The following is a 14,927-nucleotide window of genomic DNA, read 5'->3' as shown; positions in this document are numbered from 1 at the left end:
TTATGAGCAGAAACCTTCCTGGGAACCAATAATGGAGTAGAAAAATCTAGACTATAACTGAATTGCTGGAGAGTCATTGTGGATATGCATAAAAGTTTAAAACTCTGGGGGAGAGGGTCTAGTAATACAGAGCTCCTCACATTTTTGTGAGTTTTACCAACAGGAGCCCTACTGGGTTCTTATAGTGAATATCAAAGAAAAAAAATTTATGCTTCAATCAGGGGAAGGGAAAAAAGAACCTTTTTAAAACAGACCACAGCATTTAGCTCTTGCTGTTGTTCAATCACTCATTTGAGTCTGACTCTTTGCAACCCCATGGACTGCAGAATGCCACGCCTCCCTGTCTCTCACCATCTGCCAAAGTTTGCCCAAGTTCATGTCATCATCAGTGACGCCATCCAGCCATCTCATCCTCTGACATTGTCTTCTCCATCTACCCTCAATCTTTCCCAGCATCAGGGACTTTTCCAATGAGTTGGATGTTTGCATTAGATGACCAAAATACTGGAGCTTTGGCATCAGTCCTTCCAATGATTACTCAGTTTATTTCCCTTGACATTGACTGGTTTGATCTTCTTGCTGTCCAGGGGACTTTCAAGAGTCTTCTTCAGCACCACAGTTCTACGGTATCAAATCTTTGGTGTTCTGCCTTCCTTACCATCTATCTCTTACTATTGTACATGACCACTTGGAAGACCATAGTCTTGGCTATATGGACCTTTGTCGGCAGAGTAATGTTTCTGCTTTTCATCACACTGTCTGGGTTTGTTATACCTTTCCTGCCAAGACTGAACTCAAGAAAAAAAATATTTACTAACATCTTACCTATTGGAGTTTTGACCAGACTCTAAACTATTTGTGTGTGTGTGTGTGTGTGTGTGTGTGTTAGTCATTCAGTCCTGTTCAACTCTTTGCAACCCCTTGGACTGTAGCCCACCAGGCTCCTTTGTCCATGGAATTCTCCAGACAAGAATACTGAAGTGGATTGTCATTCCCTTCTCCAGGGGCTCTTCCAAACCCAAGGATCAAACCCAGGTCTCCCACATTGTAGGCAGATCCTTTATTGTCTGAGCCACCAGGGACACCCCTAAACTACTTGGGGAAGTGAAATAGCTTTCTCCAGCATGCTCTGTCTTCCAGGTGGGGATGAGAATTTCCAGAAACCATGAGCTATTCTGTCCCACTAAAGGTGGAGAAAAACACTAAGAATTACCTATAAAGGTCACAGCCCAAGGTCACAGGCTCACCAAAGCTAAGGCCTAATCATAGCAATATGAATGCCTCCTTTTCCCCTAAGTTGTGTCACTAAATCACTAAAGACCTATTTGCCAGAGTTCCCTTCACCCAGTACATCATGTCTAACTTTCAACCAAAAAAATACAAGATACACTAACAGGTAAAAAAAAAACAAAACAAAAGATGTTTAAAGAGACAGAGCAAGCATCAGAACCAGACTTAAGACATGGCAAAGTTATTAGAATTATCATACTGAGAATTTAAAACAACTATGTTTAATTTGCTAAGGGTTCTAAAGGAAAAAGTAGGCAACATGCAAGAATAGATGAATAACATGGAGAAATGAAAATGCTAACAAAGATTCAAAAACAAAGGCAAGAGATCAAAAACATTGTAACAGAAATGAACAATGCCTTTGATGGCCTCATTAGTAGACTGAGGAAAGAACCTCTGAGCTTGAGTATATGTCAATAGATACTTCCAAAACCTGAAAAACAAAGAAAAACAAAGATGAAAAATAATATCCAAGAACCACTGGACAATTACAAAGGTGTAACATATGTGTAATGGGAATACACATATTCTGAAGAAATAATGACTGAGAATAGTCAAATATTAATGTCAAACATTAAACCACAGATCCAGAAATCTCAGAGAACACCGATTAGGATAAATTCCCAAACAAACAACGCTTCACCTAGCCATATCATATTCAAATTGCATAAAATCTAAGAAAAGGAAAAAATCTTTAGAAGAGACAAAAGAAAAAAAAAAACAGTTTACCTATAGAGGAGTGAATAAAAGAATTATATCCAACTTCTTAGAAAATATACAAGCAAGAAGAGAGTATTTAAAACCTTCAGAGGGAGAAAGCATGCTAACTTAGAATTTTTATCTCATGAAATTATCCTTCAAAAGTGAAAGATAATTAAAGACTTTCAGGCAAAAAAAATTGGTGAATTTGTTACAAGAAATGTTAAGAAAATTTCTTCAGAGAGAAGGAAAATGATGGAGTCAGAAGCTTGAGTCTATATAAAGAAAGGAAGAGTATTGGAGAGGGAATGAGTAGAAGTAAAATATAAACTTTTATTTTTATTACTCAAAATTGATCTAAGAGATAACAGTTTTCTGAAAATAATAATAGCAAAATATATAGAATATATATAGCTAGTATATAAGTGAAATTGATAACAGCAAAGATATAAAAGAATAGAGAGATTACGACTATTTTGTTATCATGAGATACTAGCACTAACCAGTGATATGGTATAATGTCATTTGAAAGTGGACTTAAATTAATTTTGGATGTATATATACATTGCAAACACTAAGGCAACTGTAAAAATGTTTAAAAATATAATTGAACTTAGATAAGTCAGAAAACAAAATCATATAAAATGGTCAATTGAAAGAGAAAGACAGAAAAACAAAAAAAAAACATAAACAAAAATATGAACAAAGAAAAGGGGTAATAAATAGAAAACCATAACAAATATAGTAGGTATCAATCAAGATATATCAGTAACAACTTTAAATGTCAATGGTTTTAAATACACCAATTAAAAGAGACTGTCAGAGTAAATCAAAAAGCAAGACCCAATGGGTTGTCTATAGGAAACAATAGTGTACAGGTACATACAAAATAAAAGAGAAAGCTATGCTAAATTTACACTAATCAAAAGAAAGCTGAAGTAGCTATAATAATTTCAGGTGGAGTTGAATTCAGAGCAAGGAGTTATGTAATGATAAAAGGTTAGTTCCCCAAGAGGACATAATTTTTAAAGTGTATGTACCTAACATCACAGCATCAAAACACATTAGGCAAAAAAAATTATATAAGTGCAAAGATAAAGAGAAGTATTCAATAGTATTTAGAGCCTTTAACATCCTTTTATCCAAAAACTATAGTTCAAGCACCAATGAAATCAACAAGGACTTAAACTCAACAGCACCATCAATCAACCATATATAATACCTATAAACTACTGCACCCAAATATAGCAAATTACACATTCTTCTGAAGCTCACATGGAACATTCATTAATATAGACCACGTTTGAGATCATGAAACAGATATTAACAAATTTAAAAGAGCTCTTTTTCATGGCACTTCGGAGGCTGTCAGCCACTTCAGAATGAAGCTGAACATCTTTCCTGGCCACTGGCTGCCAGGAGCTCATTGAAGTGGATGATGAATGAAAACTTCGTACCTTCTACGAGAAGTGTATGGCCTCAGAAGTTGCTGCTGACGCTCTGGGTGAAGAATGGAAGGGTTATGTGGTCCAAATCAGTGGCGGGAATGATAAGCAGGGTTTCCCCATGAAGCAGGGTGTCTTGACCCATGGCCAAGCTCACCTGCTACTAAGTAAGGGGCATTCCTGTTACAGAAAAAGGAGGACTGGAGAGAGAAAGCACAAATCTGTACAGGGTCGCATTGTGGATGCCAATATGAGTCTTCTCAATTTGGTCATCGTGAAAAAAGGGGAGAAGGATATTCCTGGACTCACTAATACCACAGTGACTCATTGCCTGGGTCCCAAAAGAGCTAGCAAAATCCACAAATTTTTCAATCTCTCTAAAGATGATTTCTGCCAGTATGTTGTGCAAAAGCCCCTAAACAAAGACAGTAAGCCAGTTGAGCTATTTCAAATCCTGAAAGATGATGCTGTGAAAGTGCTGCACTCAATATGCCAGCAAATTTGGAAAACTCAGCAGTGGCCACAGGACTGGAAAAGGTCCATTTTCATTCCAATCCCAAAGAAAGGCAATGCCAAACAATGCTCAAACTACCACACAATTGCATTCGTCTCACATGCTAGTAAAGGAATGCTCAAAATTCTTCAAGCCAGGCTTCAGCAATACATGAACCATGAACTTCCATATGTTCAAGCTGGTTTTAGAAAAGACAGCAGGAGCAGAGATCAAATTGCAAACATCTGCCAGATCATCGAAAAAGCAAGACAGTTCCAGAAAAACATCTGTTTCTACTTTATTGACTATGCCAAAGCCTTTGACTGTGTGGATCAAAATAAACTGGAAAATTCTGAAAGAGATGGGAATACCAGATCACCTGACCTGCCTCTTGAGAAACCTATATGCAGGTCAGGAAGCAACAGTTTGAATTGGACATGGAACAACAGACTGGTTCCAAATAGGAAAAGGAGTACGTCAAGGCTGTATATGGTCACCCTGCTTATTTAACTTATATGCAGAGTACATCATGAGAAATGCTGGGCTGGAAGCAGCACAAGCTGTAATCAAGATTGCCAGGAGAAATATCAATAACCTCAGATATGCAGATGACACCATCCTTATGGCAGAAAGTGAAGAGGAACTAAAAAGCCTCTTGATTCAAGTGAAAGAGGAGAGTGAAAAAGTTGGCTTAAAGCTCAACTTTCAGAAAATGAAGATCATGGCATCTGGTCCCATCACTTCATGGGAAATAGATGGGGAAACAGTGGAAACAGTGTCAGATTTTATTTTCCTGGGCTCCAAAATCACTGCAGATGGTGAATGCAGCCATGAAATTAAAAGACGCTTATTCCTTGAAAGAAAAGTTATGACCAACCTAGATAGCATATTCAAAAGCAGAGACTTTACTTTGCCGACTAAGGTCCATCTAGTCAAGGCTATGGTTTTTCCAGTAGTCATGTATGGATGTGAGAGTTGGACTGTGAAGCAAGCTGAATGCCGAAGAACTGATGCTTTTATACTGTAGTGCTGGAGAAGACTCTTGAGAGTCCCTTGGACTGCAAGGAGATCCAACCAGTCCATTCTAAAGGAGATTAGTCCTGGGTGTTCTTTGGAAGAAGTAATGCTAAAACTGAAACTCCAGTACTTTGGCCACCTCATGCAAAGAGTTGACTCATTGGAAAAGACTCTGATGCTGGGAGGGATTGGGGGCAGGAGGAGAAGGGGACGATAGAGGATGAGATGGCTGGATGGCATCACTGACTCGATGGATGTGAGTCTGAGTGAACTTTGAGAGTTGTTGGTGGACAGGGAGGCCTGGTGTGCTGCAATTCATGGGGTCTCAAATAGTCAGACATGACTGAGCGACTGAACTGAAAGGAAGAAACCTATGACTAAAGCACCCAAGATTCAGCGTCTCATGATTCCCCGAGTTCTGCAACACAAATGGCGGCTTATTGCTCTGAAGAAACAGTGTACTAAGAAAAACAAAGAAGAAGCTGCAGAATATGCTAAACTTTTGGCCAAAAGAATGAAGGAACCCAAAGAAAAATGGCAGGAACAGATTGCCAAGAGACAGAGGCTGTCCTCTATGAGAGCTTCTACTTCTGAGGCCAGTCAAAAATGAGATGTTGTAAGAGTAACAAATAAATAAGATCAGACATCATGAAAAAATTTAAAAGAATAAAAATCATGTAATGTCTGCTCTCAGAAAATCATGGAATTAAGTTGGGACTCAATAACAGAAAGATATTTGAAAAATTCAAAAATGTTTGGAGATTTAACAGCATACTTCTAAGTAACGCTCTGGATAAAATTGGAAATTTCCTCCCAAATTTTTTTTAAATTTCTTGAACTAAATGAAAATTAAAGTATAATTTATCAAAATTTGTGCAATGCAGTGAAAGCAATGATTAGAGGAAAAGTTAGAGCTAAGTGTGTATATATATATATATATATATATATATATATATATATATATATGCGTGTGTGTGTGTGTGTGTGTGTGTGGTAAGCAGAAGAAAACAATAAAAACTAGAGCAGAAATCATAAAATTTAAAACAAAAATAATAGAGAAATCAACAAAACCAAAACCTGGTTCCCTGAAAAGATCAATAAATTTGCTAAGACTCTAGATGAGCCAACTCAAACGAGAGAAAGAGGAAACAAATTACTCATATCAGAAATGAAAGATGAGGCATCATTACAGATCTCATTACCATTAAAAGGATAATAAAGCATTAATAGAAAAATTTTATGGCAATAAATTTGATAATCTAGATGAAATGGACCAAATTCTTGAGAAATACAATCTACAAAAACTTACACAGGAAGGAAGAAAAACATAAATAGGATTATATTTATTAAATAAATTGAGGCAATATTTAATAAGTTTCCAAAAGAGAAAGCACCAGGCCCAGATGGATTCATTGGTATTGGTGAATTCTGCCAAATAACTGAAGAAAAATATATCAGTTCTCTACAGTCTTTTCCAGAATGTAAAAGTAGAGAGAATACTTCTTAACTCAATCTATGAGGCCAGCATTATCTAATACCAAAGTCACACAAAGCATCAGAAGAAAACTATAGACCAGCACCTTTCATGAACATACATGCAAACATTTTTTACAATATATTAACAAGCTGAATCTAACAATGTATAAAAAGTAATATACACCACAGTCAACAGGATTCAAATCAAGTATGTAAGGATGGTATGAATGTTATCCATCACATTAACAAATGAAAGAAGGAAATTATATAATCATATCAAAACATACAGGAAAAGCATTAGACTCCAAAACCAATTCATGATGGAAGTCTCAGTAGACTATGAATAGAGAGAGCATTTCTTAACTTGATAAAGAATACAGATTTTAAAAAATCCTACTGCGAGATAAGAGGCTTGAAGCTTTTCCCCTAAGTGCAGGAGCATGACAAAGATTTATATTCCTACATTGCCTTTTCAACATCATACTGGAAGACCAACATAATGCAATAAGAGAAGAAAAATGAAAAAAAAAACTAGACTGATTGGGAAGGAAGAAATACAACTATATTTGTTCACAAAAGACATGATTATCTATACAGAAGACATGAAAGAATTGGGAAAAGCACCTCCTGACAATAAATGAATTTAACAAGCTTATAGGATGTAAGGTTAATGTACAGCTGTCACTTGTTTTCTTATATACTGGAAATTAACAAGAGAAATTTTAAATTGAAGACAAAATATCTCTTATATTAAAGACTCCAAATAATGGAATTGGTATAAATCTAATAAAAAAATCTATAAAAGAAAACACCTGGAATTAATAAACAATTACGGCAAAGCTGAGGACACAAAGTTAATATACAAAAGTCAATAACTCCTATATACAGTAATTCTTCTACATACGAACAAGTTCCATTCTGAGTGCATGTTTGTAAGTCAAATTTGTTCCTGAGTCTAACAATGTTAGCCTAAGTACCCAACTAACACAACTGGCTACACAGAACTGTACTGTACTGTAATAGGATTATAATACTTTGCACACAAATAATGTATAAAAAAACACAAACACAAAAAATAAACATTTTTAATCTTACAGTACAGTACCTTGAAAAGTACAGTAGTATAGTACAACAGCTGGCATACAGGGGTTGGTATTAAGTGAACAGGTAAGAAGAATTACTGACTGGAGGATGGAGAGAGTGGAGTATGGTAGAGCTGAAGGTCATGAGCAATAAGAGATGGAGGGCAAGCTGCAATTACATGCCTGATTTTGATGACACAAGTTCTTATTCCTTGCTGGAATCAATTCTATCTACCCTCTTGTAAAAATGATCCAGTGATGTCTGAGTAATAGCTCTGGTGTTTTTTTTTTTTTTCTTTTCTCATCATAGATGACATAGTAACAGTGGATTGCATTTTGAATGGCTACTGGAACCTTTGTGTACCATTCTACATTCAGGTTGTGTGCCTCAAAAACTAACACTGCCTATTCAAATTAAGACAACCCCCTTGCCATTTAGTGCATTGTGAATCTCCTCAGTTTTTCAGTTACTTTTTTTCCTCTTTTCTCTCTTCATCCTTTCTCTGGGATTCCAACTCCATCAGGTCTTCATTAGTAAGTTCTTTGTGTTGCACAGCAACAGTACTGTACAGTAAAGTACACACAAAAACACAACCACTTGTAAAGTATATGTGCATGTGACAATGTACACCAGATACATGAACTAACTTATGTAAATGGACATGCAAGTACATGTTCTCATGTTTCAAAGTTGGCACCCTGAAGGTTCATATGTAGGGAACTTACTATACCAACAATGAACAAGTGAAATCTGAAATTTAAAACACAATGTCATTAAATTATCATTTAATGATAATGAACTTCTTGGATATAAAAAATTAAAAGAATTCAGAAATATTAAAGCTCCCTTAAAAGAAATGTTGAAAAGTCTTTTCTAATGGAAAAGAAGTAAGAATCTTTCGGAAAGGGAAAATCTCAGAAGTAAAGGGAAACATAGAAAGGATTTAAGATCACTTAAATAAGCCAGTATGTGAGATTAAAAAGTGAAAAACTGTACAAAGTAACAATAACTACCATAATCAGTTAACAGATAAGCATGAAGATGTAAATCATGACATCAAAAATAAAATGTAGGGGAGAGAAATAAAAATAAAAATCTTTTAAAATGTGTTTGAACTTACATGACTATCAGCTTTAAATCAAGTAGATACAATTTCAGGTCAATATATATGAACCCCACAGTAACCATAAATTAAGAAAAAAAACTACTGGTATTTTATTATTACACAACAAGCATCAAGAAAGGAATCTAAGCATACTAGAAAACAAAATCATCAGATTATAAGAAAAACAGAAAGAAGAATAAATGGAATTACTACAAAACACCTGGAAAACAAATAATAAAATGACAATAACTATTGATACATACCTCTCAATAATTACTTTAAACATCAGTGGACTAAATGCTCTGATAAAAAGGCTTCCCAGGTGGCACAGCGGTAAAGAATTGGCCTGCCAATGCAGGATACACAGGGGATGTGGGTTCAATCCCTAGGTCGGGAATATCTCCTGGAGTAGGAAATGGCAAATCACTCCAGTATTCTTGCCTGGAAAATTCCATGGACAGAGGAGCCTGGCATGCTACAGTCCATGGGGTTGCATGCATACACACACACACACACACACACACACACACACACACACACACACACACACACACACACATACACACACACACACACACGCATACAAATGCTCTGATAAAAAGGCATAGGGGAAATATTATACTAGGAGAGGATCAGCCAAGATGGGAAAGTAGAAAAACCATAAGCTCCGCTCACAAGCATACCAGAATCACAAACATTTGTAAAACAGCCATCAATGAAAAATACTGGAACTTACCACAAAAGATCATCCACAACAAAGACACAAAGGAACCACAACAAGACAGGAAGGAGGAGCAGATTTGTGATATAATCAAATCCCATACCCTAGGATGGTTAACTCAAAACTTGAGAATAATCATACTGTAGAGGTACCTCCACAGTACTGAGAGTTCTAAGGGGGATTTCCAGGGGTCCTGCCCCAGGAAGACAAACCCTCAGAGCATTTGGTTTTGAAAACCAGTGGGATTTACATCTGGAATTCTTAGACAACTAGGGGAAATAAGAGACTTCACTCTGAAAGGGCACCCACAAAAACCTCACATGTTTCAGGACAAGGGCAAAAGCAGTAATATTATAGGAGCCTGGGCTAGACATTACTGCTGGTCTTGGAGAGTCCCCAGAGAGGAAGGGAGCAGATGCAACTCAGCTAGGGGACAAAAGACACTGACAGCAGCCATACTTAGGAGTTTCCTCTACTAAATGGACACAGGAGCAGGCTAGTGCCCTTATGGTATCCTCCCCCTAGTTAATTAGCAATACGACCTGACCCCACCCAACAGGTTGTATTTGTCAACAGTAGAATACATCAGGCCTAACAACAAACTGTGCAGGAACACAGCCCTACCCATGAGCAGATACTCTGCTTAAAGATTTCCTGAGCCAATAGCTGCTTCTAGACATATTTCTATGTCCAGCAGAGCACCAGGACCCAGCTCCACCCATGAGTGGGCAGCCATCAACTGTGCCTTCCAGGAAGCCTACTTTAATTTCTGGATTAGGCTCATCCACACGGGGCAGACACCAGAAGCAAGAAAATCACAATCCTACAGCCTGCAAGACCCAGCTTGCCCACAGCAAACCAGACCTTATCCAAAAAAAAGCTGGGCTCTGGCCCTGCCCACTAGTCACCAACATAATATTTGTGACACCCTGGACCATGTAGCCAGTTGTTTCAGGAACTGCCTCCCCTCCAGAAGTAATGTGACACCAACACTGGGATTCCTGAACTTCTCAGACAAACAAAACCTGAAAGTCCTGGTTCTGCTTACCAGTAGTTGAACAATAAGTCCAGAATCTGGATTCAACTACCAGTAGGAGGGCACCAGTGCCAGAGTCTTCTGGACCCTGACTCCACCCATAAATTAGCCAGAACTAGCCCCAGAGACCTCAGGGGTTCTTCAGTCAGCCTCCATGTGATGAGGCTCTGCCAACCAACACCCAGCAGCCTCTGCACAAGGCAAGGATAGGAAATTAACTAGACTAGAGGCCCACTGAGCCTACCAGACCACCCACAGTTGGCCCATCAGAGCAGAAGGATGCATGCAGCCCTCATAGGGGTAACTCTAGAGCATATAATATGAAAAATGAAAATGGATTGCATTTCTGGGACAAATAGGATGTCTCCTACCAAAGGCCACTTCTTCAAGGTTAGGAGAAGTAACTAACATACAAAAATACAAACAGCAACTCAGGCAAAACAAGGCAGCAGAGGAACATGTTTCATATTAAAGAATAAGACAAAATCTCAGAATAAGAGCTAAATGAAGTGGAGACAGGAAATCTACCAGAGAGTAAGTTCAGGGTAATAACTGTAAAGATGACAGAGAAATTGCAAGAAGAGTGAATGTACAAAGCAAGAAGTTGTAAGTTTTTAACAAAGAGGAAATATAATGAACACAAAACAGAGATGAATAATATAATAACTGAAATGAAAAAATACATTAGTAGGAATCAACAACAGACTAAATGATGCAGAGGAATGGAGCAGGCTGGAAGAGAGAGCAGTAGAAATCACTGAAGCTGAACAGCAAATGAAAAAAGAAAGAAAAGAAATGAAGACAGCTTAAAAGACCTCTGGGAAAACATCATGTACACCAATATTCTCATTACAGGAATCCTAGAATGAGGAGAGAGAGAGAAAGGGAATAACATATATTTGAAAATGTAATAGCTAAAAATTTCCTGAACATCGGGAAGGAAACAGTCTTCCAGATCCAGGAAGCTCAGAGAGTACCATACAGAATGAAATCAAAGAGGAATACACCAAAACACACTGTAATTAAAATGATAAGAAAAAAAAGATAAAGAGAGGATACTAAAAAGCAGAAAGTAATAAATAACAAACAAGGAAACTTCCATAAGGCTATCAGCTGATTTTCAGCAAAAGCTCTACAGGCCAGAAATAAAAGGTATGAGACTTTTTTCCTTAATACATATATTACATTGAAGTACAGTTGACTTATAATGTTTCAGGTTCACAGCAAGGTGATTCAGCTACACATATACACATATATTATTTTGAGATCATTTTCCATTGTAAGTTATTATAAGATATTGACTATAGTTCCCTGTGCTTTTTAGTAAACCTCTCTTGCTTATTGCATATCTATTTAATTAGAAATCTAGCATTCTATTCATACTAAGTCAAACAAGTAGAATCAAAATGTAGTAACTTCTGCAGTTAGGCAAAAATTCATAAGCTTTCTAAAATATATATTACACATACTATATATATATGTGTGTGTGTGTGTGTGTGTGTGTGTGTGAGTGTGTGTGTATGCAAAAGCTTTTCTAATACACTTAATAAAGATGTGAGAAAGAACATCCAAAAAAAAGAAGAGATGGAGAAATTGGGAAACATAAACTACTGAATATGATATAGAAAAAGTGAAACAAGCTAGATAAAAGCAAAAGATCATCATAGAGTTCAGTTGTTTTTAAACATGACTGCTCATTAGAAACATATCTGGAACTTTGGGGAAAAAAAGCAGTACCTGGGCATTTGTATTTTCAAAAACTTTCAAGATAATTATGATATGCACTTGGATTTTGAGAAGTGATTACACGTTTTTTTTTTTTAATGGTAGTTTTGCTAATCTAGATTTCTATTATTTTTCTGTTGATCAAACATGATACAATGGTATGAAGTGAGTAACAGTTACATAATCATAATAGGAAAAGATGTTCATCATTTTTCACTATCAATAGCCAGAAAAAAATAAAAGATAATTATAATCACAAGCCATAACGGGAACATGATTAACCTAAAATATAAAATAATTACATACAATATTGGGGGTCAAACAGAGTGATGTTGCAAATGGAAGTGCATACATGCACATGTTTTCATATGCCCAGCCAGTATATGTTTTTTTGGTTGGTGCATTTAATCCATTTACATTTGAGGTAATCATCAATATGTATGATCCTGTTACCATTTTCTTTACTGTTTTGGGTTTATTTTCTGTAGGTCTTTTCCTTGCATTTCCTGCCTAAAGAAGTTCCTTTAGCATTTGTTGTAAAGCTGTTTTGGTGGTGCTGAATTCTCTTAACTTTTGTTTGTCTGAAAACCTTTTGATTTCTCCATCAAATCTGAATGAGAGTCTTGCTGGGTAGACTATTCTTGGTTGTAGGTTCTTCCCTTTCCTCACTTTAAATATATTGTGTCATTCCCTTTTGACTTGCAGAGTTTCTGTTGAGAAATCAGATGATAACCAGATGGGAGATGATTTGTATGTTATTTGTTTCTCACTTGTTGCTTTTAATATTTTATTTTTGCCTTTAATTTTTGTTAGTTTGATTACTATGTGTTTTGGTGTGTTCCTCCTTCAGGATATACCTAAGTATATCCTGACTGAGACTGCTTCCTGGACTTTGTTGACTATTTCCTTGCCCATGTTAGAGAAGTTTTCAGCTATCTCTTTAAATATTTTCATGGGTCCTTTCTCTCTCTCATCTCATTCTGCGACCCTTATTCTGCAAATGTTGGTGCATTTAATGTTGGATCAGAGGTATCTTATGTTGTCTTCATTTCTTTTCATTCTTTTTTTTCTATATCCTGTCCTGTGGCAGTGATTTCCACCATTCTGGCCTCCAGGTCACTTATGTGTTCTGGCTCAGTTATTCTGCTATTGATTCATTCTAGTGTATTGTTCATCTCTGTTTATTTGTTCTTTAGTTCTTCTAGGTCTTTGGTAAAGATTCCTTGCATCTTCTCCATAATGTTTTAAGATCCTGGCTCATCTTAACTATCATTATTCTGAATTTTTTTCTGAAAGGTTGTCTATTTCTACTTCATTTAGTTCTTTTTTCTGGGGTTTTATATTGTTTCTTCACCTAGGACATAACTCTCTGCTTTTTTCATGCTGACTAACTTTATGGAATGTGGTGCTCTTGCCAGAGGAGATGAGCACACATCTTTTAAGACCACCATCTTGAACCACAGGTATGACATATTTAAAGTGAGAAAATTACAAAATAGGAAAACTCATTGGTAAAGACAAACATTCAGTCAAGATAAGAAATCATCCACAGACAAAGCTAGTAGGAAAATTATTGGAAAAGCAGTAAAAATCATCTATATCCACAATAAGGAGACATGAGATACCCATAACAATTAGATGTAAATTATGATATCAAATACAGTAATCATGAGGGAAAGAGATTACAAATGCAAAGTCATTAAAAAGCATTTGAAATTAAGAGATCAGCAACTTTAAAAGAAAGCTGTGGTACATATACACAATGGAGTATTACTCAGCCATTAAAAAGAATACATTTGAATCAGTTCTAATGAGATGGATGAAACTGGAGCTGATTATACAGAGGGAAGTAAGCCAGAAAGAAAAACACCAATACAGTATACTAACACATATATATGGAATTTAGAAAGATGGTAATGATGACCCTGTATGTGAGACAGCAAAAGAGACACAGATGTGTAGAGCAGACTTTTGGACTCTGAGGGAGAGGGAGAGGGTGGCATGATTTGGGAGAATGGCATTGAAACATGTATACTATCATGTAAGAAACGAATCGCCAGTCTACGTCCAATGCAGGATACAGGATGCTTGGGGCTAGTGCACGGGGATGATGCAGAGAGATGTTATGGGGAGGGAGGTGGGAGGGGGGGTTCATGTTTGGGAACACATGTACACCTGTGGTGGATTCATGTCAATGTATGGCAAAACCAATACAGTATTGTAAAGTAAAATAAAGTAAAACTAAACATTTTTTAAAAAATCTCTGAAAAAATATGAGAGCAGCATATGTATATATAATTGCTTTATATTGCTAAATGACAGATATACAAGACCTCAACTACACCCACATATATTGCTATATTAAAACCTCATAGTAACCACAAAAAATCTATAGATATACACACAAAAAAGAATCCAGCCACAGCACTAAAGATAAGTATCAAATCACAAGAGAAGAGAACAAAAGAGGAAAGGTAAAGAAAGAAGACCTACAAAACAACCCCAAAACATTTAACAATATGCAATAAAAATATACTTATTAAGAATTACCTTGAATGCAAATGGACTAATCCTCTAGTTAAAAGACAAAGAGCAGCTGAATGGTTACAAAAGCAAGACACACACACATATTTAATTTATTTTAACACATATTAAATATATGTTTATAATTATATATATAAGAATATATATAAATTTGTGGTTAAAAATCTGTGCTTCCACTGCAGGGCCCACAGTTTTGATCCCTGGTTGGGAAACTTAGATCACACAGTGTGGCAAACAACAAACAAACAAGCAAACAAAACACATGCAAATTTAAAGTCAGGGAATGAAAAAAT

The 14,927-nt window shown here is 36.3% G+C and overlaps 1 protein-coding gene and 1 pseudogene across 2 annotated transcripts in view; one reads left to right on the top strand and one right to left on the bottom strand.

The window, feature by feature from the left end:
• Window positions 1–14,927, bottom strand: part of LOC121818204 (S-adenosylmethionine decarboxylase proenzyme-like) — a 144,804-nt gene that overhangs the window by 87,562 nt on the left and 42,315 nt on the right. The window lies entirely within an intron of this gene.
• On the top strand, window positions 3,388–5,554 carry LOC101111431 (small ribosomal subunit protein eS6-like; annotated as a pseudogene).

Source organism: Ovis aries, chromosome X (assembly GCF_016772045.2).
Source record: "Ovis aries strain OAR_USU_Benz2616 breed Rambouillet chromosome X, ARS-UI_Ramb_v3.0, whole genome shotgun sequence".
NCBI classification, from domain to species: Eukaryota; Metazoa; Chordata; class Mammalia; order Artiodactyla; family Bovidae; genus Ovis; species Ovis aries.
Note: the sequence above shows the minus strand (reverse complement) of the source record. Positions and strands in the feature narration are given on the sequence as shown.